The 17,222-nt window shown below is 46.7% G+C and overlaps 2 long non-coding RNA genes across 2 annotated transcripts in view; one reads left to right on the forward strand and one right to left on the reverse strand.

Moving 5' to 3' along the window:
- Positions 1 to 17,222, reverse strand: part of LOC102152291 — a 97,014-nt gene that overhangs the window by 52,114 nt on the left and 27,678 nt on the right. The gene's annotated exons all lie outside the window — the stretch shown is intronic.
- On the forward strand, positions 7,070 to 10,275 carry LOC119873970. Its single transcript, XR_005367122.1, has 2 exons — positions 7,070 to 7,243; positions 9,907 to 10,275. It is a non-coding gene; the product is annotated as an uncharacterized LOC119873970 (long non-coding RNA).

A 17,222-nucleotide genomic window follows, 5' to 3' on the forward strand; every position in this document is an offset into this window, starting at 1 on the left:
CCTCTAAAACTCTTCCCACATCACCACACTGCTTATTTCATCAGATGACAGACAGCTTTCCAGAGGGACTACAAATGTACTCCTGACAGGTGAAGTCTGCAGTACGTCTAGGCAGGCATGCCAGCCAGCCCCCAAAGATGTGCGGAGAGGGAAAAGAGCACAGAGTCTCACGGAGACCGAGTTGGGCCTCTTCACTCAGAACTGTCGCATGAGGCAGTCAAAAGCCACCCCTTGCCTGGAGTCAGTGCCTGCTTGAGCAGTTCAGCGAGAGACACTAGCACACCCCAGTCACCTGCACTGGGCTCTTTGCTCAATTTCGAAGACAATTAAAACTTAGTCAGCATGAAAAGGCAGTGATGATGAATAAGTAAAAACCCAAATTGCACGAGAGCAGGTCCTTTTCCTTGAAGAAGCTGATTGCATAAGAAGGGACTATGATCCGTGTGATAGACAAAAGGGTTTCACAAGCAGAGATATTTTAATAGCCCTATATTTCACTTAATGAGGTGACTGCTCAAGGCACACATTCATATTCCCACTCGTTGGCTTAAACACCTGCATCACGGCTGTTATTGTACACCTGTACAGAACCCTATTCACTTGGACCTGTCCCATGTGACAGTACTGAGGTGAGGAGGTGGGGAGGGCCAAACCCCATGGTGGTCCTATGAGACTAGGATCCAACACCATTTCTTATCATCAATCTCCAACAGGGAGGAAGACCCCCTTCCCCCACCAGGCCAGTGCTCCCCAAAGTATGGCCCTGACAGCAGCAGCAGCAGCAACAGCAGACACCCCTGGGAGCCCATGAGAGATGCCCATTCCCAGCTCCGCCCTAGACCTACTGAACAGTCTTTGGGGATGGGAATCTGTATCTCAACAGGCTCTTCTTGTTAAAGCTTGCGTGCCCATTCCATAGACCATCTTCTCTTCATCTGCCTTTTTATTATTCATTCAACAAATATTTATTGAGTATCTATTCTTTAATAACCTTGCAACTAGATGCTGTGTGTATAGTACTGAATAAGATCGACGTGGTTTTTAGATTTGCAGAATTTAAGTTCTCCCCTGGGGAACAATTGGGAGTTGGTGGCCTACTTTTGTTGAGAATCCCATGAGGAAGTTAAAAACACTTATTCCTGACAGATACGCAAGTCATAAACCTGAGCAGGCTAACCCAGAATGCAAATTCAGTAGGCATCAGAGTTGGGTGGAAAAAATGACCAAAAATGCTGGATGAAAAAAAATGACAAAAACAATAAATGAGACTAGGTGATCCCTACCCTGCCTTTTTATAGTCCCCTTGCCTACACTGCCCTAAGACTCTGCACTCAGCTGCTTATTTACATTTCTATTTCTCCTGAGTCTGAGCCCCCTTGAGAATGGGCCAATGTGCCCTTCACTCTGGTTTCCTCTGGGCTCAGCATGGTACCTGGAACTCACTCACTACTTGCTGAGTGAAGGAGGAAAGAAATAAACGCCTATTAGCCTGGGAGGTTGTTCAGTGCCCTCTGTGTTCTAGAAACCTGCAAGATAGCCTGCAGCCTGCCCTGCAAACTAGGAAAGGGCCCCCCTGCTCACCAATACCTTGCATGTCTACCAAAATTCTGCAAGCAGGACCCTAACTCTATTTACCAGCCAGGTCCCCACCTGGGAAGAGTGGGGGTTGTGAAGCAGAGCTTCCTTCAAGGAAGTCAAATCTCTCTCTGGAAGCACCTCCCTCTGTGCTGGAAGACTGCAAGACAGGGTTGCAGGGATGCCCAGCATCCCTGGGAGCTGCCCCGAGGGCAAAATTAGAAATCAGCCGGGGTGGGGGGAAAGGACACAGGGAATCTCTGTCCCCCATCCAGCCTTCCTGGAAAACAGGAACATCAACCAGTTAACACCAACAATAAGCAGCTCAGATCTCAGAGATTTCACTCAACTGGAAATCCTTAGGCAAGCTCATTGTGGCAGATTTTTGCCTCATTTGGATACTTGATGGACTGAAGCCAGACTGTGTATTTACTTAGGAAAGAGAAGAATAAAACATTTAAACAGACTCTTCACGCTAAAGTTGCATTATCCAAAAGCAAGGTTAAAAAAAAATAGAGATTTCGTATCAGTTTTCAGCTCTCAAGGAATAAAATCCCCTCTGAATATGTAGATATATGTTTAGGTTTGGCTCATGCATTTTCTTAGAAGAATAACATAATAAATGAAAGTGGGAGCTTTCATACCTAATGGAAGTAGACACGCAGCAGCTAACAGGAGGGCCCCGACGGGAGAGTAAGAGGTGGGAAGAGAGGAGAGCCTCTGGGGCTGAGGCCACCAGTGAGCAGCAGTTAAAGGAAGGGGGCTTTCTGCTTTCATAGGCCAGAAGTTGATATAAGCCTTGCTCACGGCTCAGGTGTGATGAGAGAGGGCCCAAGCAAGGCTTACTCTTCCCCTTGCTATACAGAACCTTCTAAGGCAAAGAATGAGTGAAAGGTTTCCGGTCTTCCTCACCATATGCGGAAGGAAAAGAATGGCCAATGAGGAAGGGAAGAGGAGGAAGGGTCTCCAGCCAACTCCCCACTACTGCCTGCTGCAGGAGTCCTGTGTCTGAGTTCACAACAGGGATGCCCAGGAGGGCTCTGAGGAAAAGAATCACAGGGCCAGGCTGGTGATGACAACCAAGACCCAGGCAGCTCCTGCAGGCCTGGAGGATGTGGGTCTCCTGGGGCAGCCTAGAGGCCTCATGGGCCCAGAGCAGGTGCTTGAGACCCTTCTGCCCTCCTGGCACCATCCTCCCATACAGTGGCTCAGGAAAGGAGAGGCAGAGGTCTATGAGCTCCTAGAACCAGGACTCGGAGGGAGAGGAGAAGACAAAAAGGCTGAGATTGAGAAAAGGAGAGTAAATGAGACCCAAAGAGGGAGAGAGGAGACAGGCCACAAAAGAAAAGTAAAAACAAGAATCACTGAGGTTGACCGAACACTGTCTTAAGAGTTTCATGTGTATTAACTCATTTAATTAACTCCTTACAACATCCTCTAGTGCACAGTTATGCCCTATTTTATCTATGAAGAAATCGAGGCTTAGAGCTAGCAAATGAAATGAAGATTCAAACCTAAATAGTCTGGTTCCAGAATATGAAAAGGAAAGAGAAGGGATGAGAATGGAAGGGAGAAAAGGGAAAGAAAATCTTACTAGGGAAGATGTTTCATGCAGTGGTTGGATGGATGGATGGATGGATGGTTGGACAGACAGATGGTAGGAGACAGAGAGATAAGTGGAGCAAGTCCAATATCTCACTATCACATCTGACCAGTGTGTCTCCAGCAGTCACTGCACAGAGGCTGATCCCAGGCTGGTCTAGCTTTCTTTCTGTTCTGTCCAGGGTCTACTGTTGCACAAATTTCATTCCCCAAATCACATATTTCCAGAAAGGAAGAACTAGAAGAGCACATGTAGCCTACAAAGGAGTACTTCATACTGTCTTCCAAGGCTAGAGTCTGAAAACGTGTTCCCTATATTATTGCGCTCAGAGAAAGCTAAATGACTCAGTGTTTTTAAAATTCTGCTCAAGAAGACATAGACATGGCCAACAAGCACATGGGAAAATGCTCTGCATCACTTGCCATCAGGGAAATACAAATCAAAACCACAATGAGATGCCACCTCACACCAGTGAGAATGGGGAAACTTAACAAGGCAGGAAACAACACATATTGGAGAGGATGTGGAGAAAGGGGAACCCTCCTGCAATGTTGGTGGGAATGTGAACTGGTGCAGCCACTCTGGAAAACTGTGTGGAGGTTCCTCAAAGTTAAAAATAGATCTGCCCAACAACCCAGCAATTGCACTGCTGGGGATTTACCCCAAAGACACAGATGCAGTGAAACGCCGGGACACCTGCACCCTGATGTTTCTGGCAGCAATGGCCACAATAGCCAAACTGTGAGAGGAGCCTCGGTGTCCATCGAAAGATGAATGGATCAAGAAGATGTGGTTTATGTATACGATGGAATATTTCTCAGCCATTAGAGACGACAATTACCCACTATTTGCTTCAACGTGGATGGAACTGGAGGGTATTATGCTGAGTGAAATAAGTCAATCGGAGAAGGACAAACATTATATGGTCTCATTCATTTGGGGAATATAAAAAATAGTGAAAGAGAATAAAGGGAAAGGAGTGAAAATATCAGTGAGGGTGACAAAACATGAGAGACTCCTAACTCTGGGAAACGAACAAAGGGTAATGGAAGGGGAGGTGGGCGGGGGGTTGGGGTGACTGGGTGATGGGCACTGAGGGGGGCACTTGGCGGGATGAGCCCTGGGTGTTATGCTATATGTTGGCAAATTGAACTCCATTAAAAAATTTTTTTAATAAAATAAAATAAAATTCTGCTCAATAGATGGTTGTTGCATGTTCATCCTAGGTCAGCCCCTCTATCAGGCAAGAGAGAAGAATGAAGAAGACTCTGGACTCTTCAGGGGTCAACAACTGCTCTGCAGCTCCCAGGGGATGCCATGAGTCCTACATGCATCGTGGGAGTAAAGCCCACACCAGCAAAGAGCAGGAGGAGCAAACGACGTTGCCTGAGAGGGATGAGGACAGCTTGGCATAAGTGGCATCTGAGCGAGACCTTCAAAGATGAGCTGGAGTTCCCCCGGTGAGGAAGAAGACAGCAGGCAGCACCAGCAGAGGAAACCACATAAGTGCCGGCCAGGTGTGAGAGTGCGGGGAACCTTCCAGGAAATTGTCAAAAGTTCACAACGACAGAACTGCACAGGGAGGAAGTGGTGGGGAATAACCCCAGTGACAAACGTGGAGGTCTGACAACGATGAGTCTTAACCGCCTCTCGAAGGCATGTGTATGTTAGACTTTGAAGTCCGGGACCCTTTGAGCATCTGGCCGAGCTCTGAATCCTCTCCCCAAAAAATACACTCACACCCAAATACAAAATGTTACGCTCAGCGTCGCAGTGTTCTCATATCTCTGCTTAGATAGCCCTCGCTGTACACAATACGGAGCCACGGATTGTTTTTAGCAAGAGAGGATATGATCAATCCCTGTACTAGGAAACGGCGGGAGAACAGAAAATAAAAGTCCCCATTTTAAGGTCAAACACACCTGGACGTGAGACCCTGCTCTGCCCCTGCCCAATTGCACAACCTCAAGAGTTGATTTAATACGTAGCAACTCAGTTTCTCATTATAAAATGGTCATAGTTATAGTTCCCACTTCATGAGGCTGAGGGAAAGATCGAGAAAAAGCACTTCAGTGCTTACCACAGGTCCCAGAGTGCAAGACTAGCACTGGCCCCACAGGAGCTTTTTAAACAATAAACATGGTTCTGGTGAGGGAAGTGGGAGGCCCCAGGGAATGATCCAGGGCAATGGGCTCACCTACCACCCCCTGGATGTGCCCAGTCCCAGCTCCCTGCTGGGTGGATACCTGGCTACGTTACGCACATTTAGAATCAGTTCTGGACAAGGTAGGCCCACAGGTGGATGCTACTGCTTTCTGGATGAATACAGGGTGCCCGAGCATCCTGAAGCCAGAAACATGGGATCGGAGAATGACTGAGCAAAGGAACTCACTCCTCGTGTTTCCAAACAGATTTCATAACCAGATGATGCCTAAGATTTAAACTTGGCAGCCACAAGTCTATTCTTCAGATTGTGAAACCAATATTCACAAAGCTGATGGTGCAGATTCCCAATCGAATGACACAGGTTCCACTGAAGATGCCGACCACAGATATATCAGAGGCGCTTTGCTCTGTCTCATCTGGCAGGAAGGGCACAAACCATTGGAAAGAACTCTGCTTATGGAGCACAACTTGTGCCCGGCACATAGTAGGCACTCAATAAATATACGTTAAATGAATGAATGAAAACAAAGTTACCACTGGACTTTCCAAAGTGAAAGAGAACATATTAGAAATGGGGCCTCGGAGTTTATGGAGTCAGTCTGGTCTCCCATTCTGCAGGCATGGAAAGGGACGCTCAGAGAGGCGAAGTCATGTTCCCAGTGACATGGTACTTGCTATGAGCCGAATTGTGTCCCCCCAAAACATCACATACTGAAGCTCTACCCCCTGGTTCCTCGGTATGACCCCATTTGGGTCTTTATGGAGGTAATCAAGTTAAAATGAAGTCATTAGAGTGGGCCCTAATCCAATATGACTAGCGCCCTACTAAAAAAAGAAAATTTGGACACAAATGCGAGAAGAACATAATGTTAAAATAAAGTCAGAGATTGGCTCCTGTGGGCCAAAGAACTCCAAAGGTTGCCAGCGAACCACCAGAAGCTGGGAGAAGAGCATGGAACAGATTCTCTCTCATAGTCCTTGGAGAAAAATCAACCTCGCCGACACCTTGATCTCAGACTCCTGGTCTCCAGAACTGTGAGACAATACGTTTCTGTTGCTTAAGCCACTCAGTTTGTGATACTGTTACAATAGCCCTTTGCAAAGTAATACAGTACTCTCTCTGCTGCAGATCAATAGTTCTGGAGAAAATGGGAGGCCGTTTCTGCTGACTTCTAAAGGGCAAGCCTAATATCATGCCTCTTTATAAGACAGTCAGAAAGTCAATGAATTATAGGCTAGGGATGTGATTATTCACTCCTGTGACTAGTACTTCCTGAGCACAAAGTGCCACCATAAGCACAGCTCCGTCCCTGCAGTTGGTGAGCACACACGCATGAGCCACAGAACTGGGCTTACCACCAGGCAGGTGAAACACAGCAGAGGCTGGCTAGGAGGACTCAAAGCAGCCAACTAAAACTCCCCTCTCACTCTGTCTGGGAGGGTCAAGGAAGACTTCAATGAAAATGTGACATTTGAAAAGGTCTTAAGTGAGGATCAGGAGTTTCCCAAGCAGAAGAGGTGGACGGGGTATTCTGAAAAACCAAAACCACATAAGCAAAGATCTGGAGTCCCCATAGCAGGGGGTATAGAGAAGGTGTGGCAAGAAGGGGCTCCTGCATGAAGAGGAAGCAGGGGAGGTTGCACATCACATCACAAAGGGCTGGGTGTGGGTGGTTATCTTGTGTATAGAGAACAGGATGTAATCACATTATTTTTCAGGATGTTCACTCTACGGAGAGAGTCTGGGGGCCAGAAGAGCAAATAGCAAGATGCTCTTGTGACTGTCCTGGACACAGAAAAAACGCAGAGGGGACCAATGGATCCCCAGGCCATTCCTGAGGCCAGATTAGCAGACTGTGTTGACCCAGACTCCAAAGGATCCAAGGCTGCCAATAGGAGGTGAGACTGGCCTAAGAGGGATGATGCTCAATGTCTTCTTCTTATCTTCAGGAAAGAGAAAGTCGCCCAGAGGTTCTCAGATCTCTTACCTTTCTTAATGACTCAAGGAAGAAACTCATAAGGAAACATCCAGAATAGAGGTGCCCGCTGAGGGCAAAAGTAATGTGGGTGCTGTGTCCCTTGAAAGCTCGTGCACACCCAGCTAACTCTGCCTCAGCTATGGCAGGTGGTCATCTACCAGGGCTCCGTGCCATACCAAAGGTGCTCCAGATCAACCTACCCTGTTAGTCCCTGGCCTCACAAAAGGGGGCAACCTCGTGCCTGCAGAAAGGAGTGGAGATGTCAGAACTCCAAGCAGGGGAGCCAGGCCCCTCAGGGAATCACGGGGGTATCAGGTGAAACTGGAGTCCCTCTGGTCAATATCCCACTCTGTCCTGTAGCTCAGAATACTAGGATTCAAGGGGACTTGTCAGCCTTCTAGCCTCCCATCAGCTGCTTGCCTAACTCACACTTAAAATCCTCCAGCAAAGCAAAAGCCTGGCTCTCACAGTCCAGCCAGTCTTTAGAGAGCTGTGACTATTTTCCTTATATTGAACCCAAGAGACCCCTCTGATATACCCAAGGGCCCCATCTGCTTAACTCTCTTTGAGCATCTGAAGATACCCCTGATGCCCCCACCCCCTCTTCTCCTGGTTAAAGCCAGACAGTGGTTCCAGCCTCTCCCCACAGAGTGACTTTACATCTACCCTCCTTCTGTTCACGCTCCTCTGAACTCATGCCAAGGCCAGATCACTTCCAGTTTGTTCCTTGGGGTTTTGACGTCGGAAGGAATCTTATTTCAAAGATTCCTCCTTACTTCTCTGGCACCCAAAATCACAATTACCTCTTCAGCATGTCATCACACTTCTGTGCATTCCAAAGACATCTCTGGTCCTTTGAGATAAAATGCACAAAGGATGCAGAGTAGAAGACAGATGAAGCCATGGGGAAAGGGAAAGTTGGGATATTTGTGTGGAGAAAGCAAAATAAGGGCGGTGAATGGGAATGGGACTGGTGGGTAGAGATGACCCCCCCCCCCCTTCTCTGCTTTAATTCTTCTGAGTACATACCTAAGCATGTCGCTGTCACTCTCTGGGAAGTCTGAAAAACAGTTAATTTAAGCATGGTGCTAGAGTGATCATAACTGGGAGTTTAGTTCTTTCATACAGAGATTGGCTTTGTTTAGCAGAAGGCCACTGGGTAGTCTGAATTCTGGGAGTAAACATCCCCAGGTAGTCTGCAAGACAATCCAGTAAGGTGAGGGTGGATATATTAAAATTTTCATATCTGATTATCTCATACTTTAAAATTTCTGATTTTTACACGTGCTAAATTGTATGTTATATAATTTATAAGTAAAGAAATGTACACATTTAGAGATGCTTGCTCAATATATTTTTACTGAGACACTTGCATAAGCATTTAGAGAATGCTGCTCAGGATGGCAGTCAATTAGCCCACAAATGCCTTCTTCTATTGGCTTCAGGGTGGGCACATGAGAGAGATGAGAGAGTATGTCTACTTATAGCAAGGCATCTGCGCTGTTGTAAAAGCAAATTATTTTGCACAGGACCTACTGACTCTTGATAGATATATTAGTAAGAGGGCATTTTTTAAAGCAGCATTAATAGTGGCAGCATATCTAGAATGAGGTAGGGGATACTCACATTCAACCTTACTTGTCCAGACTACACCTGGGGGATTGTGTTCCATGCTTGAAGTTTTATTTTATTTTTATTATTTGGGAGCAAGGAGGAGAAGGAGGAAAAGAATCTTAAGCAGGCTCCATGTCAAGTGTGGAGCCCAACTTGGGGCTCAATCTCCCCACCCTCAGATCATGACCTGAGCTGATCAAGAGTTGGACACTCAACCCACTGAGCCAGGTGACCCTGGAAGTGATATTTTAAAAAATAACTCCAAAATTAGAGTCTTGTCAGAGAAGAGTGACAAAATATGTCAAGAGCACTTGAAACCGGGGCATCTGGGTGGCTCAGTGGTTAAGTGTCTGCCTTTGACTCAGGTCATGATCCTGGGGTCCTGGGATGGAGTCCCACATCAGCTCCCTGCAGGGAGCCTGCTTCTCCCTCTGCCTATGTCTCTGCCTCTCTCGCTCTCTGTGTCTCTCATGAATGAATAAATCTTTAAAAAAAAAAAAAAGAATACTTAAAACCATGTCATCTGGATGGGAATCATGTCATTGAACAGAACTATGGATGTCCAGCCTGGCTGAAGTGTGGGGTAACTGAAAGTTGGCTTCATATTTCTAAAGAGCTATGCAGGGAAGTGAAAATAGATATAGTCTACATGACACAAGAGTTAAAGCCAGTGGGTGGAATCACAGGTAAGAAATTTTGGGTACAATCCACAGAAGAACTGTCATTGCTGCCCTAAGACAGTGAGCTCCATGTTACTAGAGATATGCAAACAGATGCAAGGTAACTACCTGTTGAAGATGTTGCAGAACAGACTCTGTCTTCAGATGGGCTGTGGAGTTGGGGTGGGGGGAGCATCATCTGAAACACAAGTTTCTAACAAAGTCAGAAACTGGTGGTCTGTAGGGTCATTTCAGGTGGTACGTGAACAGGTATTTTTCTTATTTTAATAGTTAGAATTTGATCTCACAGATATCTTTGGTTCGGATGAGGCTGGATTTACTCAAGTCAGCCAATCAATACAAAGAAATCCATCAAATGAAATATAGTAGAGGGGTCACGAAGACATGGCAACATTCTTGAACGACTGAAGACAAGAAAGCAATGTGGATGACGAGAAGACCAACAAAGCTCATCCCTGCCTCAAGACTCTCTGATGGCCCACATTCATCTTCCAACCAGGGGTCACTTTTGATTTCTGCCCTTCTCCTTCTAGCAAAGTGCAGGCCCCAAGGCTGGAGTCTTCAGAGCCCTTGTGTTCACCTGGCCTCCCAGAACATCCAGGCTTGGCACCCATCCCTTCCTCTTCTCCAGCCAAATAAACCTGTCCTGGATCCTGAACAACTTGCTTTCCTTTATAAGACTAGATGAAACCGACAAATGGTCCCCCCATTTGTACCTGGGTTACCCCTCCCCACCCCCAACACAGGGAATACAGGCTTATTTGAGCAATGGGTTCCTATAGGGTGTATGTGAATCCTGAGAAGAAACTCCAGAGTCAAGGAGGATGATCCTTAAGGGAGTTTCGAGAGCAATAATTTTTTGGTCAGAAAGGGCCTTGGACCCCACACCCTCTCCCAATTATGTACTTACAATCACATTAGAATCATGCATTCAGCTCTTCACAGTTTACAAAGCATTTCCCAGATCCATTTTTCATTTGAACCTTACAACAGCCTGGTGAGGTATGGATTACGGTGATCATCCCCATTTTGGGACAAGGAAATTAACACTCAGAGAGGTTGCTTAATTTGCTCAAGGCCACACAGCTTTCAAACTCACACCCAAATGCTCCTACTCTAAATCCCAAGCTCAAACCACTATACCACACTGCCCTCCAGTGTCTCAGAAGAGGGATTCTAGGCCATCTATGAAGGCAACAAGAGCTGCCACTAACCTTAGATTCTCAACAAACAAAGGCTCTTTTTAGTTTTTATGGACTGTCTGGATTGTGATGTGGGTGATTAGCGCCGGAATGATTCTGGCATAGCTCGAAGAGCCAGAATGTGACTGATACCTACCTGTCTCCTAGGATGGTTCTAAATGGAATAATGTAAGTGAAAGGGTCTGGTATACAGTAGGGGCTCAATAATTGCACACTGGGTCTGTTGGCACTCCTTTTCTGCCTGATATCCTGGTTAGAAAAAGCACTTTGAAACTAGCTAAACCTATAAACTGAACTGGAACCAAAACCCCAGATTTCCAGATCACACATTTCCGTTGAAGCTAAATGCTTGCCTCTTCTTGTTTGGCCTGCAGGAATTTTATAAAATGAATCATTTCAGCAAAGTGCATCTTCATATTAGGGAAGGCAGAAACCCAGGAATTTGGAGGGAAAGACAATAAAATGAATACTATTAAATTCCACTGACTTGGTGCACAGGGCGTCTTAAGCACGTTTTTACCATGTGTCCCAGATTTTCTAAGATGGTCCTCATTTCAGATGCTCTGTGCCTGGCTTAGGCCACGTGGTGCACACTGTGCCAGGCCACATGACTCAATTTGGGGTTAGGAAAAGATGGTCAGTGTCAGGGTATGCCAAGCCGCAGCCCTTTGAGCGCTCACCGTCTAGAAGAGACAGTGACGGAGAAAGACGGGACCAGTGTGTGAAATGACACAATGGAGGAGGGAACTGAGGGATGCCAGCAATTCAGAGCACACCGGAGAAGCCAGAGAAGGTTTCACAAGGAAGGAGCATTCAGCTTGGATCCTGAAAGTTGCCTAGGAATTCACCCATGGAGAAGAGGTAAAAAGTACCCAGCTGTGTCTTCACTCTGCCTGCGATCCCTCACCCACCTGCTGCAAACCTCCTCATCTGGCTCCTCATCTGGCTCCGGTGGCTCACATTCCCCCACTAACATCGCCTACCTTCCTTTCTCCCCCCTGATTCCCATCCAACCTATGTCTCCTTCCTCCTCTGCATCTTCCTTTCACTGTGAATCCTGAGGCCCCCTCCGACCTTCGTTCCCCATGAAAGACTCAAAGTGGCTTATTTATCTGAGTCCCTCCTTCCACCCCAAGCCCTCTGTCCTCATACGACAGCAAAGTAAGGAAAACACCAGGCCCAACAGAGAACAGAGTGTGGAGGTGCTACTGGCTCGTGACTCATGATTCAAAAGAGATGAGTGAGAGGCTGTGGTGGGTGTGGGAGCAGCAGAAGCACAAAGCGAAGGAGAAGGATTAATTGAACCAAGCCAAGCTCAACCTTAAAGATTCTGGTTTGGTTTGTTCCCAAAATAGGGTTGAGCTGACGGCTGGTTCTTACTTGTTAGTAACCAGTTCACCCATCCCTTCTCTTAAGTCCTTATTCATTAATCCTCTTAAAGAAAGCACCTTGACTCTATTGGGTTTACTGGCTGTGTGTCAAAAACCTGTTCTTCCACTAAGAGCTTTCTGAGGTGAAGTGCGTGTATAGAAATCTTCAGAACACGTCCACAGAGTAGGAAAATCACTCTCCTGGCCCAGCACTGTGAGCTACATACTGGTGAAAATCCATATGCTTAAGTACCAAGAAGCTGTACTTACTTACTCATTCACCACTCGTTCATTTATTAATTGACTTAAAAATATGTATTGACTGTTACCCAGACATGAACGAGGTATCGTGAACATGAGCAACAATGAACAAATCAGGTGTGGTCTCCGTCCTCTTAGAATGAGGAGGAAGTCAGACTTACAAATAACTGCAACATATTGTAATTGGTGGTGTAACAGAGACCCTAAGAGCATGCTTTGGGAATTACCAAAGGGATTAAAGATATTTTCACAGAGAAAGTAACCCTTGCGGTCTCTTTGAGGTCAAGGACCGTGTCCTACTCATCACTGTGCCCCCTAGCCATAGCACGGCATTTGGCTCATCAGAGGTGCTCAGAGATGGGTGCCAAGTCAATCATCAAGATCTCAAAGAATGAGTAGGAGTCGCTAGACAAAAAAGAGAAAGGAGGTGCATCAAGGAGAGAGGGCGCCATGAAAAAAGGTTCCCTGTGCCGGCCTTTGCGGGAAGGACAAGGATTTCACTATGGGTGTGGTGCTGCTAACAGCGAAAAGATGAGGCTAGAAAATAGAAAAGGAAGCTGGGCTCAGATTGGGAAATGCTCAGTATACCATGCAAAGAAGCTGGAACTCCATCCTGAGAACAAAGGGTACATTTATTAGTGTGGGCTTCCCATGGGTAGATCCATGTGGAAATCCTTTCTCAATTAAAAACACTGTGCCTTGGACTTCAGTAAATTGGAGGCTTCTTTTTCCTTTTTTTTTTTTTTTTTTTTTTCCTTTAACAGCAAAGGCGTTCATTTGGTAGCTGTAGCCTAGCCCAGGGAGTGAATGTTTAAGGATTTCAATCCAAGTCTAGCCAGGTATCTGCCCAGCATCCTGATCTCTCTTATCCGGAGGCCCCCTCCACTTGGAGGGTCCAAATCCTCCACCTTATCCCTCAAATGGGTCCGAAGTGTCCCTGCTGGTTGGCTGCTGGTCCTCTGAAAGAGATCACGCTGCAGAGGTAGAGAGCAAGAACCAAAGGGACATGTGGACTCCCAAGCACCAGAAAGAACCTCGTTTCCTAGGGACCAGGAACCGGTAAGCCAATAGCCAGGACTCTGATAGGCGTCAGGTCCACACTCTTTAGCTGGCTTCACAGGGCCACTGCATCCTGTCCTTTTTGCCAGCATCAGCTCCCACCTCACCCAGCCCCACACTTACACACCAAGGGCCCGTGGACAGAGCATGCACATGTGTGTGCCCCGCTGTTCCTCGCACTGTGCTTTCACCCGGCAATGCCCTTCCCACCTCACCTGCTGGACTGAGTCCTCATCGTTGGAGTCTCAGCTCAGGGCCGCCTCGTCTAGGAAGCCCTCTGTGAGCTCCCCTACAGAACGAGCGCCCCTTCCCCATGCTCCTTTCACACCTTGCACTCGCTATCCTCTCACACACCCCACCACCCTGAAAACCTCCAGTTACGGGTCTGTCTCCCCTCCGTAAGCAGGAGCGTGACTTAGGCTGCATTTTATCCAGTGCCTTTCACAGAAATGGGGACAAAGTGAGCAGAGAGCAGCGAGTCGTTGAAAGGAGCTGACAATAAGCATAAAGAGAGTCTTGGAACACTGTTTTCCCTCAGTATCCTGTCAACAAACATCTGGTTTCCTAAGGTGACTCCCCCACTCATGAACCATATCTCCCAATATTCATGACCTCATATATTCCTTTCCCTCTTGAACCCGGGCTGGCCTTGGAGCTTGCTTGGGACCAGCAGAAAGCAGTGCCTCTGCCTAACTTCCAGGGCCAGGTCATAAGGAGCCTGGCAACTTCCACCTGGGCATCTTACAATACTCAGTCTCGGGCAATGGTTCTCAGCGCAAGGCAATTTTGCTTCCCAGATGACATCTGGCAATGTCTGGAGACAGTTTTTGGTTGTCACAAATTGGCAGGGGGAAGAGGGGCTGCTACTAATGGACTGGGGCCAGGAATGTTGCTAAACATCCTACAGTGCACACACAACCCCCAAAACAGAATGGCCCACAATGTTACTAGCGCCAAGGTTGAGAAACCCTGCTCTAAGGGAAGCCAGATGCCCTGTAACGAGTCCTACTCCCCTCAGACCGCCACGCTAGACGCAAGTCCCAGCCAGTCATGTGGAGACACAGTGAGACCGGACAGCCTCCAACTATTCCAACCATGCAGCTGGAGGCTTTAGACATATGCAAATTCCCCGAGAGATGCTCCGATCCTACCAGTCGGGGCAGTAGGAATCCTGTAGCACTTTGTAAATGAGGGGCTGAGGCCATTTTCATTTTCCTGGGCACAGCCTCCCTGGGAAAGGAGAGACAGGAGGAGTCAGGCTGCTGCTGTACTTTGCCCACATGACATATCTCAGGGACCGCACTGACCAAGGTGAGAAGGTCCTAACAGAGAGACGGGAGTGAGCTCCGGCTGAGAATTAGGGTCAGCACAAGGGGAATCCGTGCATAGTAGGAGAGGACACGCTGCGGGATCCTTGGCTTCTAAACTAGACTAACTTGCCACCCAATTCAATCCAATCAGCCAGCATTTGTTGAACACCTGCTGGGTGCAGAAACTGAGTTTACTCCCATTGGAAGATTCAGAGATTAAAATGATCTAGTTCCTGTACAGAGGGGTTAATGTTTAAGTCAGAGGGACTAACATATCAACAGGAAGCTATAAAACAAAGTGACAAAATGAAATCAATGCTCCAGCAAGATGCAAGCAGCTGAAGGGACTGTGGGTTGACACCACCAGGCTGTGAAGGGACACCCATTCACCCTACCACTTGCCAAGCACCCACTACATTCTAGGCACAATACTGCAACCAGAAGCCAACAGTTTATGACCCGTTGAGGTTTATGAGGTTTATGACCCCAAACTTAGAATTCACACTTTCAGGACAGTATGTCATCCTGGTCATTTAGTAGATAAATAACTGTGAAATGAGTGATAGGCTCCAAAAATTCACAAGTGACAGGCTGATTTTAGTCTTATCTATTGAGTCTCTAAGCCTGAGAATGACTCACAAATCTCATACTATCTGTTGTATTTTAAAGATGAAGAATGATAATCTTTCTGAGGCGCGTGGGTGGCTCAGTCAGTTAAGCATCTGCCTTCGGCTCAGGTCATGATCCCAGGGTCGTGGGATCGAGCCCTGCATCAGGTTCTCTGCTCAGTGGGGAGCCTGATTCTCCCTCTGCCATCTCCCCTGCTCATGCTCTCTCTCTCTCTCACTCACTCTCTCTCTCATAAATAAATAAAATCCTTAAAAAGAAGAAGAAGAAGAAGAAGAAGAAGAAGAAGAAGAAGAAGAAGAAGGAGGAGGAGGAGGAGGAGGAGGAGGAGGAGGAGGAGGAGGAGGAGGAGGAGGAGGAGGAGGGAGAAGAAGAAGAAGAAGAAAGAAGGAGGAGGAGGAGGAGGAGGAGGAGGAGAATCCTCTTTCTGGGAAAGTGAGGGGGTGGCGGTGCAGGGAATCAGCATTTGAAATTTTTCATTTCTCATCTGTGTTCCACATCTTCCAAAATGTGTGACTCTAAGGAAGATGTTGAAGGCCACTCTTTCAAAATGGAAGATGGGCTCCCCTTCAGAAACTTGATGGGCACCGAAGGGGAGGAAGGGAATGTTCGTCCGGATGGGCTATGTCATATAAGGATGACCAACAGCCATCACTCCCACTGGCTATTAACAACAGCATTTACTTCTTTTTTTACCCAGCCCGCCCAGCCCAGTCCAGTAGAAGAACTTGGCTCATCAGTCACACGGTGACCCAGCTAGCTGATGGAAGCTTCCTCGTAGCCCTCGTTCCTGCCTCTCCACAGCAGAGTAACATGGCAAACCGCACACTGGCCAGAGCTGGAATGCTTCCCATTGTCAGGCTGGTCACATGGTCTGACTTCAGGCAGACAGGGACACGCAGTCCTACAACATGCCTTGGAGGAGGCAGGACCACAAATACTTGATGAACAGCACTCCTGCTATCATAAGGAGTCATAAAATCAGAGGAGCACCTGCCCAGAACATGAGTCCTACTTAAAGACTGACAATTCAAAACACTGAATCTTGGAACAAACATAGATACAGAATGGGCTGAAGTGCAAGACATGCATAGATTTTCAAGTTAAAATACAAAATTTAGAAGGCAATTCAGGCTTCTGGATTCCAAAGACAAAAATCTCCAGATTCCCCTTGGTCACTATACATGACTATTTTTAGTGATTCTATGAAAAAAATTAAGAAACCCTAGTTTAAGATAAATATTCCATTTGAAGGAAATGGAAGAAATAGACGCTTTGGAGCCCTCAAGAGAGGCAGTGGGCAACATTCTAGATTTCCTGACAGTTTAGGCAGAAAGAAAAGATGAGTAATGTTACTCATTTTTTGTCAACACAAAGCAAACATATCCACAGACAGAGGTGGGTGCCTTTCTGGGAATACACCATATGGGTAATGAAGCCATCTCCAGCTGTCATTTATAAAAAAAAAAATAGAAATGCTGTCCTTGCATCAACTGCTAACAACTAAAGGAGTCACATCAAAAATAAAATAATAAAATAAAATAAAATAAAATATAAAATAAAATAAAATAAAATAAAATAAAATAAAGGAGTCACATCACTGATGGGTCATTGGAAGTCGGTTGCTCTCTGTAGATCAGAGCTAATTCAGAAGTAGGCTTGAGGGGGATCTCGAAAGATGGATAATAGCTACACACATGGAGTGCTTCAAGGTACACTGTCCTAAGCCACCATGTGGAATAGCTAATCAAATCCTCAAAAAAACACCCTATGCGG

The sequence above is a fragment of the Canis lupus genome, chromosome 11, assembly GCF_011100685.1.
Source record: "Canis lupus familiaris isolate Mischka breed German Shepherd chromosome 11, alternate assembly UU_Cfam_GSD_1.0, whole genome shotgun sequence".
NCBI classification, from domain to species: domain Eukaryota; kingdom Metazoa; phylum Chordata; class Mammalia; order Carnivora; family Canidae; genus Canis; species Canis lupus.